At 37.3% G+C, this 21,283-nt stretch overlaps 1 protein-coding gene across 6 annotated transcripts in view; it reads right to left on the bottom strand.

Moving 5' to 3' along the window:
- The window catches only part of LOC109621451 (fibulin-1), a 106,832-nt gene extending 90,850 nt beyond the window's left edge, over positions 1-15,982 (bottom strand). Inside the window, exon 1 of one of the 6 annotated variants that reach the window (XM_029875839.2) lies at positions 15,838-15,982. The gene's annotated coding sequence lies outside the window, so the exon portion shown is untranslated. Of the gene's footprint in view, positions 1-15,819 lie in introns of all 6 variants that reach the window. The other 5 variants (XM_029875843.2, XM_062856474.1, XM_029875841.2 and 2 more) reach the window with 5 other exon arrangements.
- Between the last annotated feature and the right edge of the window lie 5,301 nt (positions 15,983-21,283).

The following is a 21,283-nucleotide window of genomic DNA, read 5'->3' as shown; positions in this document are numbered from 1 at the left end:
TAATTTTCTCGATATTCTCCATTGTATTTGATACGTTTATAAAATTTTATAAGAGTCGAGATAATGACTTCATATTAAAGTTTCGCATTGCCTTGAAATCATCACCATCCGAAGCCTTCTCCAGAATCCCAATATGAAGTACTTGGCGATGTTAGCACCACAACATGTTGAAACCCCTACTTGGGGATGCATATTACGTGTAACGCCATAATTCTATTTTGCACCATGGTCATACATATATTGCACCATTATTATAGTGCCCCCCCTAAGCAAGAACCCTGCGCACGCTAGTGCTTGTTAGGGCTACGGATCATGCAATTTATCCACGGGAAATCGATGCTCCAATAGGGTGAGCTGGCGTTGTCAAAATCATGAGTTTTAATCATTTTGAAACTTTGCCACAGAATTATTGAATTTTTTTTTCTTAAAAAATCTTAAAAATAGTTAATTAGCTTGAAATAGGATTTACTTGTCAATCTGATTTTTAAAGTAGTAGTCATGAACCGACACTAATGCACTGCCAGTATCGACTAGGCCCAGTCTCTTAGAAAGCTTTCCATTTTTTAAAGATTGATAGGGTAAACTTAAACTGTAAAAGTTAATAGTGATAGGGTAACCTGGGGTAATACGCTCTCTCGGAGCAAAACACTTTCAACCTTTATCATTATAAAGGATCATCACCCAGATAGCGAAAAAATCAACCTAATTTTAATTATATGTCCAAGTTTGCTTAGACGGTAAGATATACCTCGCTTTTCCCTACTCACCCAAGTGTTCGGCAAGTTGTAGCGCTTTCCGTGGTGAAGCAATTCAGTAGTAACGGATACACCCTGCAGCAACACCGGTAAGGCAGAAGGTGGAAAAGAGCAAAGTTGCACTTTGCCTGTATTAGATGTATGGTTTCTTATTTTCAAACAGGAACTTGTTTCGCACGAGCTCTTGAGAAAGTGATGTATCGGACAGGGATGAGTAACTTCGTTACATTGGCATTGGTGCCACGAAATGGGGTATCAATTGGCTCTTTTATGGTTGTTGAAGTTACTTTACTTTTTGAATCTGTTTGAAACTTATTTGAAATATAATAATTTACTAGGGTAAAAGCTCCCTTAGTGGAGGTAGTACCAATAGTGGTGGTAGTGACAATTTACCTCTATTTCGACCAAAAAGCTTGCAAATGACATTGTTAATAGATGCATCATACCTAATTAATAACATTAATTCAGTTTTGTGTTCAGGATTTGCCGAAAAACCTATTTTAAATAATTATTTTCCTTAATGTTTTTGCTTCCTTGTACCTATAGTGGTGGTAGTGTTCCTATTGTGGTGGGTCCCATAAGAATTCAATGGGATGCGCCACTATAGGAACCAATGTTAAATTTTACCTCCATAATAGGAACCGTGTACCTATAGTTGGCGCAAGTGTTTTATTAGCAAAAACCAGGGGGATGACGAAGGGCCAGAATAAAGTGACCAGATGATCAGAGCTACAACGCGGGACATTTATTTGGAAAGATGCATAGTAAGGTGAAATCATGATCTTTTTTTTTTGTTAACGAATACGTAGGGTTTTTTTTTTTGTTCGTAGAATACGAAGCACTCATTTCTTCTACCAAGCATATCTTTCTACGTTGTGAGCTTTGCAGAAGTGAGACAAACTCATAAACATTTTTCAACAGTCTTCAAAAGAAACCTGATAATTAAATCTAGCTGTCAAAAATGGTTTTAATATTTCAACTATCAATGGCTTTCAAAATAAAAATTGAGGTGGTTCAAACTTCGTACACAACTGAAACAAAAATCGTTTATTACAGCATTTTTGCCTGACAAGCATGACGTGAACTCTACATTTTTTCAAGGTTATTATTATCCTCAAAGTGCCTAAAAATGTTAACCAATCTAGCTTCTACTTGTCCAATTTCGTCAATTGCGACGTCCACTTTCCTTACCCGACGTCTCCACTAGACAGAAATGTCTTGCCATTTTGCTGGACAGATGTGTCATAACAGAAATGTTCTCTCGCTGTTTGCATAGAAAGCAGCGGTGTTGATCATTTCTGTTGCGTTTTCTCTTTCTGGCAGCAAAATGGCAAGACATTTCTGTCTAGTGGAGACGTAGGGTTAAGTAGCTCGGATGCTTCTCTGTCAACATTGAATAACTTATTGGATGAATTTAATTTATGAGCGTACTCGTTTGAACCGCCTGCCAGTCAATGAAGGTTTTGATATTCATCCATTTGAAAAAAAAAAAATAACACAGTCAAAATAAATTTCCGATAAAAGTTTACTATACTGGGCTTGGAAAGATTTTAACTTCGGGCAACGATTTCACTCCAGATTTTTCATCTGACTATACGCAGTGCGCACTTACATAGTAATAAAAGTAGTTTTCTACCCTGAAGTTTGAACTTGAGACAGTTTCGTCTACTATTTTTGTAATTGTACTCTTGTCACTCTCTATTTTCTTCACCCAACTGTAAAATGATGCTGCCAAATATTCGAATTTTTTCTTTGAAAATAAAAAAAAATGCTGGGACTGCTATCGCTCGATAAAAAAAATGCTTTCAACAGTTCAAACTTTACTGTAACCCAGAATCTTCATGTACTTTCTCGCAAAATCTTTCAGTTTTTGAACTCTGATGTTGAAAGTTCCGTTAATATGTTTGATGTGGTTTGTGCTTTGTACAAAACCGGTCAAAATAGTTAAACTTTGGAATTTGAAGTTACTACAATATTTTGAATGCTTGTTGAATTTTTTTTCAAACGCGGGACATTTTTACGATTTCAGACGAACGCGGGACATTTCGCGGGACATAATTTGTCGCGGGACATTTGGTCAAAATGCGGGACTGTCCCGCGAAACGCGGGACGTCCGGTCACTTTAGGCCAGAATCATCTACCCAGCATTCAATTCAACATGGCGTCCAATGTTTTTGTTTTGATTGCCTAATTCATGGAAAAAATGCGCTGGAAACATCGACACTGCTTCGCTGCCCCAGTAAACATTTTGGTATATATAATTTGTGTTATACACTACTATATAAGAACCTTTTTAATCGTATAAACTGCACAAAACTGCTATATACGTACCAAAGTGGAGGCCATATACATACTTCTGACGACATTTGGCGATTCCATATGATCATCATTACGATGCCCCAAATAATCGATCGAAAGAATAAAATACGACTTCGGCTGATATGCAATACGATGTCCGAAATTAGCTATAAAAAAAGTTGACACCTAGCCTAGAACACGGCACCTCGATATTGTGAGTCTAAGCCCATACCATTGTACTAACTGATCTGCCTTGAGAAGAGCGCAAATTTTGGCCAATATAAACTTAAGCTTTCTAAACCACCTATGAAACATGCCTTTGCCAGTCTTCCTACATGAATGCTGATATGAGGATTGGGCTGCATTTTTTCCTAAGTCATTGCGATTCCATTTATTGCAATGCTGTACTGATATATAGCATACCTAATGATGAGTTGTCAATTTAAATACAACTCGTAGCGAGTTGGATTTGCATTCATTACGACATATTTTGTTTACAACATTAGTTCCGCATCGAGTGTACGTTTCGTCGTCGTCGTCGTCGCGGGAAAAAATTACTGCTCATATAGGAATAATTGTGAGACAAATGTCTTCATTCGGTAACTATGAACACTCCCAAAGATTGCCCGAATAACAGAATGTTCCAGTCCCAAATCATAATCAGCGGCCAGGCGGTGATGAGCAAGGCAAGTGGGATGCTTTATGAATTTTGCATCCAACACCACCCAATCACCTCGTCGCGGTGCCGAAATTCATTAAGTCGTTACGATTCCCAACCAAACCTTACTAACATTATATATGATTTGTAAGCGTAGGCAAACAGTGACGACTTCAATTAGCGCTATTTATGACTTTCTCTATACACAACAAATTTACTATAAAACAAATCGCAGCAGCGATTTATATACAATTGAGCTTGACATTTTTATCACAAGATTCAACGGTTTTTACGATTTCGATTTCTGACCGCGAGATATACGATTTTGAATGCACTTCCCATTACGATGTGTGGTTTACTGGGGCTATAAATAATATCGTGCAAAGGAAAAAGGAAAAAGAAACAATCATCAAAAACAACGATTTCGTTTGAAATGTGTAATTTCTGAAACAAGCACTAGCAACACACGAGCCACACACCTGAAAAGCAGGAGCAAGTTAGGGTAAACCGACCAGAAAGTGGGTACCAAAACACGCCGTACCAAAAATGATGTTGGGAGGAGCGGCGATGTACCGAGTTTGACAGCCGTGTCACCCCACTGGCAAAAACTGAAATAAACAATGGTTTTTACATTTTTTTCTAGCAAATTTAAGTGAAAAATTACCGATTAACGATTTCAGACTTTTTATATTGTGGTTTTATCTATTTTATTCTATTATTTTACTGCACGGAGCTACTAATAGCACCACTATTAGTACATTTACCCTACGTGCAAGGAGATCACATAAAAACTATGCATCGGTCCTCCATGGTGAGAGCATCGCGACAGTTTTAATCGTGTTCGATTAATCTATTACAGGATGTTATTATTGCTGTCTTTTAACAATTAACCTCGCAATTTCCAAGATAGATTTTTTTATTTCCATCTTACTGATATCGCTGAAGAACCATCATATTATGCACAAGAATGAGTTGCTAGTACAGCATCCGCTCGATAACTGACTGCTGTTTAACTGGACTGCTTTTTAACTGGGCGCTCGATAACTGGGCCAAAGTCCAGTTAAAAGGCAGTTGGCTGTCAAAAAGAAACGAAATTTAACCTCACATTTTGCAAATCAGTAAACAAAATAAAATATAACAATAGCCTTCGGCTCCGGTAGAAATCCTCTACATAGAGATGAGCGGAAGTTACATAAGTATATCGATTCGGCAACGCTTGTTTGTTTTGTTTACAACAGCTTCCAACACTTGCCACAAAGCTAGATGTTCAAACTTTTTGCGTGACTTTGTTGTGGTCCAAGTTGTTTTGTTTACGTTTGCTAATTATATTCGAACTTTTTTTTTCCCAAATTTTGAAAAAGATAACAGCGCAATCGAAGAAATCAGAAATGCATTGCAAAGAATAACGCGAATAAAATCGGCAGAAGTGAATCAAGCAGCAGCAATGAAAGTTTTTTCGAGAAGAGCAGCAACAAAAGTTTCTTCATGAGCATAAGCTTTTGAAAGCAGAACTAAATAAATATTATCTCCTTACTAAATTTACATATGCCATCAAATTCTCGATAATAAAAATAAATATTTGTAATATGTTTATTGTCGACTGAATACCGTTCATCGCCTTCCTACAAACGATAAACATGTTCATTTGGCTCACACTTTGACAGTTCTCTCTGCTCGATTGGCTCACAATGGCTGCCTCCGCACATCTCTATAATGTAGAATTACTAGGCTCCGGCAGTGTTGCGAAATGAGCGAGTACTCACACATCTAGTCAAACTCACTCATGAGTATGAGCAGTACACCTTAAACTCACCGTGAGTATTACTCACATTTGAGTAAGCGCTGTTGTACAACTCACACTCACTCGTGTGTATTGACGTGCACATACTCACTCACGAGTATGCTTTACTCATATTCATACGGTAATCTAAAATTTATCTTAAGGCTTGGAATCCTAGCTTGAATCAGTAGACAAGGTTGCTTGTCAATAACTCTATTGTTATTTTGTTTATTCTAGTGAATTGTAACTTACTGCTAGTTCTAAGCGCTCCGTTAAGGGCGGTCCTGAAGAGGTCCCCTTTGAGCCCAACAGCTCAACGTAAGGGCTTTTGTTTGAACTTAAACCTCTTGTAGACAGAGATCAATCCCCTGAAATGGCTGTCATCCTCATATAACTGGCGTGAAGCCAAAAAATTGGTGCAGGACGTGGTGCTGATTTGAATGGGCGGTTTTTTTTTTTTTATTCAATTCGTTTATTCGTTTATTTTACAGGCCCATACGCCCGGGGGCTTAACGGGGCCGATTTGCTCTTATATTTACATTGGGAACAACGGTATCACAGCTACTCTGCTGCGATCCCAGACTAGCACAAATTTTCTTTTTTTCCCCTCCACGCTTCGTTGACAGTCGTCGCTTGTTGGTACCATCAGAGGCCTCGCATGGAGATGAGCTGTCGTTCGCGTCGTCGTCACCGTTATCGTCGTGGTCACCGTCATCGTCGTCGTCGTCGTCATCGTCGACGATCTCGATCGCGTCGTTTAGATTCTCTGCTTCCACTGCACAAACCGTAAGCACGGTATTGGGTTGCCTATTGTGTTCGGCAAGTACACATTTCGATGGCTCGTTGAACGTGATAGGGGCACAATGGAATGATTGGGATTCAATTTGAAGCGGCGGGAAATCAACCTCACTGAACGTATTCTCGCATGTGTTTTGCTCATCGCTCGCTGCTGTTGCTGCTGGTGATGATGGTGATGTGGTTGGATAAGTGTTGTTGGTGCGTTCGGGAATGGTTGATTCTACGCATTTCTGCCTCGGGTGTGCGGGTCGGCAACATCGCCTACAAGTCCGGATTTGGTTCGGGTGCTCCACGAAACAGATCTCATCGACGATCGTTAGATATGATGGAATGGGATGCTTGATCCGCATCTGCAACACTCGAACTCCGTTCGGTAATCCCGAAAAATAATGCCTCCAACGTTCGCTTTGCACTGAAAGCACATCGCCAAACCGCATCATAAAATCGGCGACGGTCTTGTGTGATACGGACGGGGGAAGATCGTGTACTCGGACACTCACTGCCTCGCTGTCCACATAGACGGGTATTTTGAAAGGCTTGCCCTTACAAACAAAAACTCGCTTGATATTATGGGCGCTTTCATAGCGCTTCGCTGTATTAATGTCCACCATTTCAACAAACACACATTTTCGGGTGTTGTGGAATTGAACACTTTCAACATCAACGAGATTTAATTTGATTTCGTGTTCCAGAAACTGTTGGACTTTCCCAACATCTGGACGCGACGGAAGAACACCAAAATCAATCACCAAAGTGTTTTTGCGAACACCACTCATTTTACCGATACGAAGCACGGGAGAAGTTATAAGTACGTCCGAACGATGCGAATAGTGGCTGTCAACTGTTGAATGGGCGGTTGCATTAAGCTGAAAACAGTGATTTTTTTTCTGTTAGTGCAGGCGTGACATTCACATATAATTGAGTTCAGCGTTGTTTTAAATGGACGACATGTATATTCATGCATGTGCGTCTTGCAAATTTAACAAAGAATACTAAACGCATTGAACAAATGTGTAAACGATCGTTTCTCAAATGCAAGATAATTCGTACGACGAAGTTCGCTTCCGCACGTAGCAGATTGAAAGGCAGGCTGAAATTTCGTAAACGAGCCCGTGACACCCCACCAAAGGCGGCGGCTTCAAGAACTAACGCTTTCTTTAGGGGGTTGGCAGAGATAGCAATTAAGAAAAAGTAATTTTACGGAATCGTGTGGTGTGCTCGATTGGTAGCCGATTTGACAGTTTGATAGCAGCAGACTAGCATTTAATGACCTGCTGTAAAGGTGCATGCATATAGTGCTGAATTAATGCCATTTTAGCTGCTTATTTGTTACCTGGGTGTGATTACTGGCCATGTTACTGGTAGTAATTTGCTCGGCAGTTTTTTTTTCTTTTTAGGTCCGAGGCTCATATAATTAGGGTGGTCCAACTTTATATGAAAAAAAAAAACTAAGACTTGAAAAAGCTCATGAGATTCCTTCAGAATTTGTTCCTTTTGTCACCCATAAGTTTCAATAAAGTTTTGTTCCAATTCTATCAAGTCTAAGCACTTTTTTATGAAACATCCAGCAATAGGGCACAAAGTTGTAACGAATTCTTGCAAAAAAATGCTTAAAAATCAACAATTCGTTTTGCTGGTTTTTGCTTTGCTGGATGCGTTTAGTGTGTAAGTTTCATGTTCGAAAGTAGAGCACTCAAGTACATTTACTAATTTTTGTAAATTTTAAATTACAAACTGATCAAGTATTTAGTATGAGGAAAAACGTTACTTTTCCTTACGGAATAATAGAACGGACTATTTTTCCACACAGCTACTACAGCTCTTTTAGATTAACAAGGGAGGCGTTACCAGTGTAAAACTTTTTTCCTTACTTGCCTACTCAAGTAATTTTGCACAGTAATATAAACTAGCCATATGGGAAAAAACGATCAAATGTATGCAGGTTTTAAATGTTTGGAGCTAGGAGATGCTGTAATTGACCCAACAATTTTTTATTTGAAGGTATGCAAATATATGCCAAACATCTTTATTGAATACAGAGAGACGAACCAGCCAAGGGCTGAAAGTCTCTCAAATAAAGATAAATCAATCAATTTATTGAATACCGTAAAGTGATCTGACGTATGCGAAAAAGTAATACCCTTAACAAAGCGTGGCGAAATATAGAGATTTCCTAATTAATGATATTACTTTGCATGCGTAGGTAAACAATAAGAGTTTTTAGCCTATGGTGCCAAAGCTCTCGAGCAGATCCACCTTTCCTCGAAAACTGTACCTAGTATATAAATAATCACCATTGCAGTGCAGAACAAACGAAAACATCATTTCAAACCAACAAAAATAACTTACTCACTAAACTCACCGTGAGTAAAATGAGTAACTCACGCGTGAGTAATGACGTCATACTCTCGCGCGAGTATTATTCACAAGTGAGTAATACTGACGCGAGAGTATGACGTCATTACTCACGCGTGAGTATACTCATACGCGAGTAACTCACAGCGTGAGCATTACTCACAAATGAGTAAGGTCAGTGAGTATTTTTTATTCGTGAGCATGAGTTTCGCAACACTGGGCTCCGGGAGCTCAGTCCAGTTATCAAGCGGCGCTCGCTAACTGAACGGTCGTCAAACCCATTTATCGAGCGGATGCTGTACATAATATGGAGTAAAATCTGAGATTATCATCATTTCAGCAAAAGAGCAATTGCGGATATTTTGATTAACAGTATGTTCGTCCTTAAGCAAGCGAATAATGCGCGATAAAATCAAGTGGTCTTTGCATTGACCACATTGCCGTAGTACCACTACTGGTTGGCGATTTTGCATGATTATACAGGCTGACTGCCAGACCCACACTATACCGTTCCCTACCAACGAATAGAATATTTTATGTTTTAAACACTATACAATTATATTTTTCCTAATTTACTGAAACGACGTTTTTCAAAGGGCCAGAGATATAAAAAGGTGTATATGCAATAGTATATCATCAAATTTTTAAAGAAAGGATGTTTTTTTCGTATTGACAAAATCGAGGGGTTGATCGGCACCAAGAAATTAGATTTTTTGTTCCATTTAAATAAAGATTCTATCAAAATTCGGTCCAAATCCGTGATAGTCGATAACACGCGATGTGCACACTTGGCGTTGAATAACCCATTGGCTTAAAAAAAAAATAGTGAATGTTTCTATTTATTTTGTTCAAATATTTTTAGCATTTAAACGAGAAAACGTATATAGTTTATTTTCAATGAACTAGGTAATGCAAGTATTTAAATATGAAATGGGTCATATTATGATCTTCCAGCTGATTTAATTTCTTCAAATTCTCACATCAAAAGTTCATTTTTTTAAATTATCATTGAAATCTAAAAAAAATATGTAACAAATATCTTAATCATATAATTAAACTCTCGTTGAATGCATGGAAATGAACTATCGCTAATGTAAATCTACCATATAAGTACTTAATATATGTTGTTATTCTAATCTTCATTGTCACGTCTCTAAGATTCCCGTTAAAAAATAAATATCAAGAAATATCTTTGAAACTATCATCACATTTCTATGACACGAATGTCACAATTATGGTAAACTGTCGTTAATAAATAGTAATAATAATAAAATCACGTTTCGCGAAAAAATAAGATTATTCCAAAAGACCTGACGAGAGGTTTCTAGGGCTCGTCATTGAAGTAGAATTCATCAAATAAATATGTTACAGCATGTTTAAATCGGTAAGCTGATGATCATTTTTAGTTTAGAGTCATGTCAAAAGTTTGAGAACGCAACGGAATAAAATGTATTTTAGCAGATTTTTTTTTCGACTTCTATTTTCATACATCTCATGCTCATTTCTACATTTATCTAATTTATAATTGAAACTTTTATGGCTCTATCGATCATTGGCAATGAACTATAAAGCCGAAAAAGTCTTAAATATGCTCATTCCATACATTTCTGTAGCTTTAGATTAATGCTAAAAGATTTGAAAACGGTTGATTTAAATGATAAATATTTAAAGTTATGTAAATTCTTAAAGTTGCAAAACATGATTGTCAACAAAAATTCAAAAACTATTTTTACACTCTCACATTTTTGGAGCACGATTCCAAAATAAGTACGTAATTATTTGAAACAATTGAATCGTTGTGAAAAAATCATCAATCTGTGAATTGAATGTTACAGTGCCTTCTTATAATAATTCTCCTAATATCAATATATTTGTGACATTGATTGTTCCTAAAATTCTCATATCGATCACATTAGATTACGCTTTCAACTGATTCAGACCTTCTTGAGGAAAACAACAGTGAAAAACTTTGAAAGTTTCAGAAATAACCTTAAGTAAGCATTTGCAGTAAAAATTTTGACAGAATTTTGCATTGAAGTAATGATAAAAAAAGAAAAAAATTCGTAAAAGACTATCACTCCAGGAAGTACTTCTGAACAAGACATCTAGTCAAGATATTTTTTTTGCAAACCGAAGTTTTATTAGCTTTTTCCATTTGGATTTTACTTCTTAGTTTTGATCATCATATGACTTTATCATAGTCATTGGCGGAGCCAGCATTTTTTTTTTTCTTACTCACTCTCCTAAACATACACGAGAAAGAGAAAAACAGAAGAGGAGGCAGCTTGCCGCCTCTTTCATCTCGCTTTTTCGCTTGCATGTTTGGGAGAGTGAGTAAGACAAAAGAAAAAGCTGGCTCCGCTAATGATCATAGTTAACTGAAATTGGCACTTTTGGGTGACATGAACTCTGCTCGAAGCAAGGATCGGTATATTCGCCTCACTCCATTCATATTCACTCCTCTTTGCTGAAGCGAATCGAGAAAGATGCAGCAAACGGATTGTCGTGATCAAACACGCAACCCCATCACCCATCATGCTAAAGTTGTTTGAAATTGATATTCGTTGCCGTTCGTCGCAGTTTGGATCGCAACCGAATGAATGAATGACGAATGGTTAACAATGCTGGTGAGCGATCGAAGCGGCTATTATATTAACTAAAAGAGAATTTCTGCATGTAATGCATTCATTTTTAGAGTATTGTTGTTGAAATGCTAGAATAGCAAAGAAAATAATAAACATTTTTAGAAAACATCAAGAAATCGTATGCACAATATCACTCGTATCACTCACGAATCGCATTACCGCTCGATCGCTTGCGATGCGAATGTGGACGAATGAGTGATTTCCAAGTGTGGCTTCCGACCGTTCGCCGGAGTTTGTTGTCGTCGCTGACAAGCAAACACACTAACTAAAGCGACAGCCGTTCGCTTCTGACTGTCTTCGAATGTAGAAGAAGATGAATCCTAAGTAGAAATCAGGAATCCTGACTCGAAGAGGAAGTAAGGAAAGCAAAAACTAATAACTTCAGTTCGAAAAAGTTTATTTGGAGTATGCGAGATGAAAACACAAATATATCAATAAGTAATGTTCGCTTGACATGAATCTCTGAACAAGTGCCTCCGATCGATAGACCCGAAAATATCACCGAACAACATTTTACAGATAATGACCATGACTTTTTTGCCTGTTCTATTTCCGTCACACCTTCTACATCTACATATACATAGGCCGTTCATAAACCACATGGATCTTTTGTGGAAAGCGGGGGGGGGGGGGGGGCTCTGGCCAAAGTCTATGCTCCATACAAATTTCAAAATGTTTGTATGAACAAAAGTCTACAAGGGGGGAGGGGTTCTGAGATGACCAAAATTTGGTCAACGGGGTTTATGAATAGCCCCGTGGTCCATCCCAAGTCAAAAATTTTGAAACGACTATTATTGTGCAATCAACAGATTGGTCAAATCCTTTGCCATTCAAATTCAAATCGAATAATATTTTTATGAGCTTGAGCTTGAGCTTGATTGACCACCCGTGGATGCTACTCCAGTGTCGCCAGACCAGCTACACTCGCACAAGGAACCAATGATATATCTGCTAGGGACTAGCAGGCATCTTCAGTGTGTGAGTGTTGGTGACCTTCTATTTTTAAGCGACAATGGCGCCTACCACGTCAGGTTGAAGGTCAGGGAAGGGTAAAGAAGTGATGATTGCAATCGTTTGTATTCACATCTGACCTCTGCGTATGCAAAAATTCATGCGGATGTCAGGGTATTGGTGGTAGAGGGTTCACACATTGATGCGTGGATGCCAGGCGTAATGTGGAAGATTAGTGTGTTTATATTACTCTGAAGAAAATGGTGGCACAGATCGCTTGATTACATAACTCGTAAACGTTATATGATAGATTGACACTGTGCTATGAAAGTTGGAAGGAAAGGAAACACATTTTCCAACTCTCTTCTGTTCTAGCAATGGCTATGAACATGTAAATACATGGTATAGGGTATGTGTGCCATCAGTAATCTCATGCTCCCATTTTCATCCTATTCGAAAACAAGCGATTACGGCACCGATTGACTCCGTTCTTTTTGTTTTCATGGGTGCTCACTTCTAACAAAAAATACAAAAATAAGAAACAAAACAACAGCGCTTCAATCCTTTGTTTTTCGTGGGATGAAAATGGGAGCCACATGCTCAATAAGGGAACCAATACCCTATATGAGTTGTATATGTAGAAAGGAGGCAAGGAGAAAGTACATAGAAATATTCAAAGTAGGAAAAAAAGACGGGCCAGGGGTTGAACCCAGGATCTTCTGCATACGAATCAGAAGCAGTATTCACTAGACCATCAAGATCACGCGGCCAAATCGAATAATGTTTTTATAAACTACTATAGTTGTCCCCGGCAAACTTTGTCTTGCATATTGCATTTTTTACGATTTAAATCACAGTCCCCCGAGCAAAACGTCTGAAAAATCGATTTCCAAAGGCTCTCCATTCATCAACGTGTTTGCCTCAGAAGCCTTTCTTTGGTTGAAAAGTGACGAAACAAAACAAAGACGATCCAAATCGGACGTCCCGTTCGCATATATATAGAAAAGCGTTTAAGTTTGAATAGATGTTCCTTTTTCAATTGTTATGCCCACCAAATCATAACGCGCGGTTATAGTGCTACGTAAGTTTGTTTTTATCAATTTTATACTGCATTCATCAGCAGCAAAATTAAACGTTGAATGGAACTTTTGTGTGGTTTAAATTGGTGGTAAGTACTATTACTTAATCGCACGGATCATTTATTGCTAAAACACGAACAATTTTCTCAATACACTATTGATTTTTTTTAAACCAGTTGATGAAATTTCACAAAGAAAATATCTTCATAATTATTACATCTTCCTATGAAATTTTATCATTTTCCTCACAACACTCATCCCAACGTTTTTGAATAACTGCTACGGACGAATTATGCTTCCACAAAGCTTCTCATAACGAAAGTTATTAGAAACTTCTAATTCTCTGAAGAAGATGTAATACACGTCAAAGAAACAGATGAAGAAGACTAACTGATTGTGTGAATGCATTTGCGACTGTCAAGCCGAGAACAGTCCCTAGCTTCCAGAATTCTCAATCGGTAACTGTCCCTTAGTAACAAAATGAGTTTGCAACTTCCAGTTTTTCTTGCTTGCAGTTAAGTTTTTTTTCTGGTGAATTTATTATCAGCGAAGTGTTCCAAGGAAATTAGGAAACATATGGAGGCGCATGGTTTTTTACGCCTACGCTATCCACAAATTTGTTTCATGCTCTGCAAATCTTTTGCAAATTTTTTGAATAATAAGAAAGCATGACATTGAAGGCTTTTTTACGATTCATATTTGAAATTTTGAAATGAAGATGTTAAAATTATTAAAATTCATTGTAAAAAGTTGTTGGAGCGCCGCGACGATTTTAAAAATGTCAAAAGGCGCCGCGGTAGCAAAAGGTTTGGGAACCTCTGTCTTACCGTATGGCAGATGTACTTTTTGCACCACTTCCGTTTTACGAACAAACTTCTAAAATCGCAAAAAAATCGATGAAAATGCGTAAGCGTCATGAATATTTTCATTGAAGTATAATTGAAAACGATGAAAGGTTAAAAAATGGCATCTTACTCCACCTTACCCAATATAAGCAAACAAATAAATCAAAGAGAATAACTACCAGCGCTTCAAAGGGAATAGAAAAACATATCAGTTAACAGGACAACAATGTATGATTTCAAAACCACTAGATGCTCCATTTTGACAGAAACTTTATATCCAGATTACCAGGCCATCCTCTGTAATAAAAGATGATTTCTTTTGAAATATTCTAATAAAATCGCCCACGAATTTGTCAAAATCTAACGATAAATTTGTGTGAAATAAAGACAAGAATTGTAATCTCTTCAAGAACATTGTTTCATGAAATTTGTAAAATTTGATCAAAATGTTATAAAAACTCTTCTGGGCCATCGCCAATCCAACTTTTAACGAAATCTAGGCAAAGTTTACTGAAGGCTCATAAATAACACTAGTTTACAAAATAAAACGAAAGTCGTGAACTTCTGTCAATGACCAAAATTTTTGAAGTATAATTTAGCGCAGATTTCGAAACCGTGCTTCAAAAAGTAGAACAGTTTTTGAGTTTTAGCTCAATATTGAGTTTTTCAACTTTTTAAAACATGGAATTAACTAAAATTTAAATATCTTGCGTTTTGTTAAACAAATTTTAAATCTTTTTCCATAAATAAAAAGCTGAATATTATACCACTCGATCATCTGAATGCAGGTTTTGCGTCAGATTGATGAAATTCAAGACATTGGCGAGTTTTAGGCGATCTCCTTAAATTTCCAAAAATATATGAAGAAATGTATTTTTTTAAATAAGAAAAAAAAACGTTTATTTGACATATCATATGTATGCGAGTTACAGTAAAAAGTTCAGCTCAATCGGAGTATTGATTACGGAGAATGAGATGTGTGAAGTAAGCGACTTTGCTTAAAAAATAGAACAAAAATCGATTTCATATCATCAACCTTGTATGAAAAGTCGAAAAAAATTTCCGCTCTACTGTATTTTTTCCCTTCGCGTTTTCGAACTCAGGGCATGATTCTACACCAAAATCGATCATCAGCTTACCGAGTTCAAAAATGATGTAAACTAGTGTAATTATTTTCCTTGAGTCAGTATAGATTTACTGATATCGCGCTAAAACTTACACCGAGACTCAAACAATATTGCCCCTATTAAAATAGAATCATGAAATTTTAGGAATTCGGTTACCAAGATTGTTCGATTTCTCAAGTATCAAACGTCTGACAGAAACAGCCGATGGAATTTTCATAAATAGGAAAGAAACATATGCTAGAATTCTTAAAAAAGAATAATAAAAATAGCATTTTTACGAAAAAGTCGCAATAATATTGCAAAAAATGGTAAAATTGTATTTAGGATTCAACCAAAATGAAGCGATATTCTTTAGGCCCTTATGAATGAACAATCGATTTCACAATTTTCGAAGCACGCGGCACATCTCCCGAAGAAAAAGCGCAACCAAAAGAGTCAATTTGGCTTCCACAAGCCTAAACAGATAACTTTGAATCACTCGCCAATTTTCTTCTATAAATAAACTGAATTCACTTTCCAACAATTTACTTTTAATCACTCACTAACCGAACACTCCAATTTCCAAAACTCCAACTAAGATTCAACGATCCTCGCTTAGAACACCGCTGTCAACGCGCGCCGGACGATCCTCAGACACTGAACGCACTCGATAAACCACTGTCGCTAGATTTAGCCCGCGAGGGCCAATATATAGCCGATATTTGCTTTATGATAATTAGAACCCGTTTCCATGCAGCAGATAACTCTCTCAAATATGTACATACATTTTTTTTTCTTCTGTAGTTCGTTCTTCGCCTGCCCTAGATGGGCGACCGGCTGCGGCGGACCAACAACGCACTTATTCCGCCTTAGAAAGCCGGGCGTACCTAGGTATAGTGTAGAATCTTTTCTTAACCGTTTCCCGCGTGCACAGAGAACCCAGGTGGAGACGCCACGCCAGCCATCAGCGAGATCCATCGCAATAACGCTTCGAGAAGGTGAACTGAGAAATGTGTTGTGCTGCCGAAAGGCGTTGCAAAGTTAACCGCTTCGAAGCTTATACCTACCTACGAGCAGGAATATAAAGGAATGCTTTCAACTGAAAAAAGCCAAGTTTTACGCGGGAAATGGTCCGCTCCGGTTGATGGGAAATAGGAAATATATCAACCGGCAGGAAATACGAAACGTGCCAACATATTCTCCTCGTGATATTTTGAGTTTACTTTTTATGCGGAAAAACTTTGAGCCGAATGGCTGTAAGTGGCGCAGAATCAATGCCAAGTTTGCCGGAAAGTTATCACTTACTATAGTGGTTCGTTCAGTTTTTGGTTGCATTTAAAATAGAACTGAATGAATATAGTTTCATTGCAAAGCTACTCTCTTGCGACGTATACCTGTATAGGTATAAGCAGGCTCAAAGTGAACTGGAGCACAACAATGGATGGAAGCCCGACTGTCTGCTCAAATACATCTCCATATGCGCATATTTTCCCAACGGATGGGGCATTCGTTGATTTAGTTACTTCTGCCACTGGCATTACCTTCAAGTGTGGCAATTTCGAGGTTGATGATGGCTACAAACGTCTCTAAGCAATACCTAAATAATGTATCCAGTTCGGATTGGCATTCTGTGTCTGGCAGGATGAAATAAACGCTGCATGAATAATTCGTACACTGAAGAATGAATATGATGATCCTGGCTGGAACAAAATAGGTCATTGACATCGTCATGGTCAAATTGGCGATATTTTCAATAGCAATGAGGAAAAGTTTGAAGAGGCTAAGCCATGATGATTCGACAAAAATTGTATCATAGATTACTAGGGTATGTGTGCCATCAGTAATATCACGCTCCCATATTCATCCTATTCGAGAACAAGCGATTGCGGCACCGATTGATTCCGTTCTTTCCCAAGTAACATTTTAAGTTTTATGAATTCCTTCAAGAGTATTATAAACTAAAATCAATAAAACCCAAATAAATGTGTTTTCATCTTGGTTGCGTACACTAAAACGTCACTGAGAGTAGAATCTGTCCAGTTGGCCCACTCTAGAGAAGGTTTCAAAGAGTGAATTTTTCAAGCATTTTGTGGCTGAATGAAAACAAATGGGTTACGTGACGGTATCCTTTGAAACCATTTCTAAACCATATGCAAACTTTAATAAAAGTTGTTTAGCATTTATCGTAACCAAACCTATGCTGCTTACCCTTCTTCCTTGCCGTTTACACTAAATAAAGCGACGATAAAAACATTTTAGAATTTATAACATTCAATTCATCTTCATAAATGCATGACATAAAAGAAATTCTAAAAAGTTGCAAAAATAAAACGCCATAATAGATAAAACATATTCCATACGTGAATACGTGAAGAAACATTTTTTATATTCCCATCAAATTGTATGTGCGGAATAAAGTTTATTGTGTAAAGTGCCGAAAAGCTTTGAAATAATGTGCGCGCCATTCAAACAAGCTGTTATTTAACATTTCTTTTGAATAAATCGAAATATAGTTCAGTACCAGAATGTAAAAATCATAATTATTTGTGGAATTATTTGGCATTGAGTGATCCTCATTACTGTAAAATAACATTACGAGATTAAATTATTCATTATTAATTGAAATACCATGGTAGATGAAAGTTTTTAAAAGTGCAAAAAAACAAAAACATAAAAAAACATGGCTGTTCCATACTTCATATAAACAAGAGCGTTTTGCTTTCACGAAAGCATCGATAAAGTTGGATCATCTAGAAAAAACAACAATGATGACAATTTACAAGCCAAACAGTCTTCAATTTACGCGCATTTTGTTTGATGTTGAATGTTACCGCCAATGTTCGAAGAGAGTTCAATAAGTAGATGTTTTTTATCATTTCGCTACTGAGCAAATCATTGTCAACATCCTCAAAATGATTTGCGCCTTCTTCGTCACTTTGATTAGTGGGTTCTTCCTTGGGTTCTTTATAATGTAGGGTGTCCTGTTTTTTTGGAAATTCACTTTTAGCAGAATTCGAATCGTTCAGCCTGATAGCTGTGTTGTTTTCCTTGGATTTCAACGAAGACGCTTCAGATCTTTCCGGTGCTTCTGCTGGCGTAGTGTCCTCGGATTGATCCTTTATTTTTAACTTCTTCGTTTCATGTGGGGCCGTTAAATCACTGTTGTAAATGCGCAAAAAGTTTTGTTTTATCCTGCGCTTAAAACTACCGCTTGTTTTAATATTTCTGAGATTCTCTCTATGCGAATCCATTTTTATTTTTCGCGATCCAAACAAAGTGAACACATTCCTTATGATGCATTTTATCTAGAGCAAAACGTAATCATAAATGCTTTTTAGTTTCGAATAAAGCTGCTCAGTTTAATAACGACATTTATGAAGGCAATTCACATTTATGATGCAATTTATCATCACGGTAATAAATATGCATCGACGTAGTTTATTATGGACACCTTTAACGGTTTTATCGGGGTATGCAGTGCCGTGATAAATTTAGTTTTAAAACCAAGCCTTTTGCAACTTTATTGTCAGACTTCAAAGGGTTTTAAAAACAGCTACTAATTTCAACAAAAAAGAAGTACGTTTTGCATGAATAAATGCTTTTGATAAACTGAACAGCATGTTGATTGTCATTATAAAACCCTCATAAAATAACGCGGATGCTGAAAGGTTATCGAATTGCTACTTGGGTTTTGTTTTCATAAGTGCTCACTTCTAACAAAAAATACAAAAATAAGAAACAAAACAAACAGCGCTTCAATCCTTTGTTTTTCGTAGGATAAAAATAGGAGCCACATGCCCTACCAATACCCTACATAAATTTTTCCAGAAGCATAGATAGCATAGCATGAAAACTTGCACAAATATTAGATGACGTCATCGAGATGAGCATATCGACGAATTTCGCGCCAACTCGACCAACGGTTGGCAGCACCCTCTCAGAATCGAACGAAACTTTTTGGGCATAAACAATAGGTCTTTCTAAGCAACTTTGCATATTTTGTTTTTCGATTTTTTTCAAGCGTAACATTTGAAGAGGGCCTAATTTTTTTTTCATAGATTTTTTTCAAATCGATGTAACTCAAAAATGACAAGACCTACAAAAAAGTGTTGTATGGCGGACTATCGTGAAATTCCATGAAGTTTTTTAGAAAAATATCCAAAAAATACAAAATTAATTCCTACACTGAAAAATAAAGGTTTTAAAAATTTAAATCGATATTACAAAAAACCCTATGTTTTTAAATCGATGATTTTTTTTTTTTTCTGGAGAAAGGTATTTCAATTACCTACATTTTCTCCAAACGATGTTGCTGTGACATATTTAAGAGAAAAAAGTTTTTCTAACAAAAACTTTTTTCATGTCTACATTGAGTGAATATTTTTCATCGTGTTTCGTGCCAACATGGCCATATATAGGTTCAGTAGCCTCTCATCAACCAATGAAACTTTATGGATGTTTAAAAATTTGTTTAAGAATCAATTTTGCATAATCTAACATTTATCTAGACTAACATTTAAAAAAGGCGTATTAGGGTGGCCCACACTTATATGAAAAACATAAAATTCAAAAAATGCCAAGTCTTACCTCCTGTTTCGATTGTTTGGGACTCCCAGGAGCTAAGTTCAGCATTTGAGCGAAATCAAGTTAGTCTAGGGGTGATACACAAATTATGTCACGCAAAATTCGTCCTTTTCCAACCCCCCTCTCCTCTATGTCACGCTTTTTGTATGGGACCTCACCAGTGTTTGTATGGGTCGTCACGTTCTGCAAAACCTCACCCCTCCCCTCCTAAAGCGTGTCGTAATTTGTTCATGGCCCCTAAGGGGGCGCTCAACGAGCTTGAAGTTTGTATGGGAAAACTTGGCCAAATGTATGCAGAAATCTTAAGCTTTTGATTTTTGCCGCTAGGTGGTGCTGTAAGCGTTCAATTAATAAAAACTTTGGTATTATTGTAGGTGACTATATGCCAAACAACTTTGTTGAAGACCCGTAAGTGATCCGTCAGTGATGCGAAGCATTGGGATTTCATTATTGATATTCCTTTACATGTATTGAAAAAACGACAATAATGTTTCACCTCACTTTACCTAGGGTATACATTTTTAACAAGCTTCGTGCATTATTTCTTCTGGAGCTCATATTTTTTTATTGTTAACCCGGGAGCGGTCGCGTCGTGTACTGAGTACACGCACCATAAACAAAGCTCGCTTGTTATACAAAGCGTGTGCGCGGTGTCGCTCAAGGTGGCCAAAGACGTGACTGCTCGAGAGTAAATATCTCAATCATAGCTGAATTGTTTTGGAAATTACGAACTCTTTTTATTTTTAGGACTAACCCGGGATTTCCTTCTTGATTCTCTTTCAGTATTTCCTTCAACATAATGGAAACTCTCTCGTTTCTTCCATGATTAAGTGGAGTTCTTTCAGTACTTAATCATCCAGTCTGTCTATGCTTATTAGCAATCTTGGAATGTCCTGGATCTGTATTCCTCTAAGAATAAACGTTCTGTAGTATTGTTCTGAGTACTTCCTTGTCGGAATTTCTATAAAAAATGTTTTATGTATACATATACTGCATACTTATCTCAGAGCTAATGCCATGTTGTCGTATTCCCGGAGAAATCCTTGAAAGAATTCTTGAAGGGGCCCATATAGCCGAGGCGGTAAACGCACGGGTATTCAGCATGACCATGCTGAGGGTGACGGGTTCGATTCCCGGTTGGTCCAGGATCTTTTCGTAAAGCAAATTTCCTTGACTTCCTTGGGCATAGAGTATCTTCGTGCCTGCCACACTATATACGCATGCAAAATGGTCATTGGCAGAGGAAGCTCTCAGTTAATAACTGGGTAATTCTCGCTGAGACCGGCCCACTATTTACATCTTGTCTTCAAAAATGTTTAAGGTGCCGATTTTCTGAAAGCCCTCGCCTAAAAAATAAGAAAAATGCATTTGGTTACTCAAATTGATGGACCCCCCGTTAGTTAGAGCCACAGCAATTTTTGCAGACCCC

The sequence above is a fragment of the Aedes albopictus genome, chromosome 3 (assembly GCF_035046485.1).
Source record: "Aedes albopictus strain Foshan chromosome 3, AalbF5, whole genome shotgun sequence".
In the NCBI taxonomy this organism is placed as follows: domain Eukaryota; kingdom Metazoa; phylum Arthropoda; class Insecta; order Diptera; family Culicidae; genus Aedes; species Aedes albopictus.
Note: the sequence above shows the minus strand (reverse complement) of the source record. Positions and strands in the feature narration are given on the sequence as shown.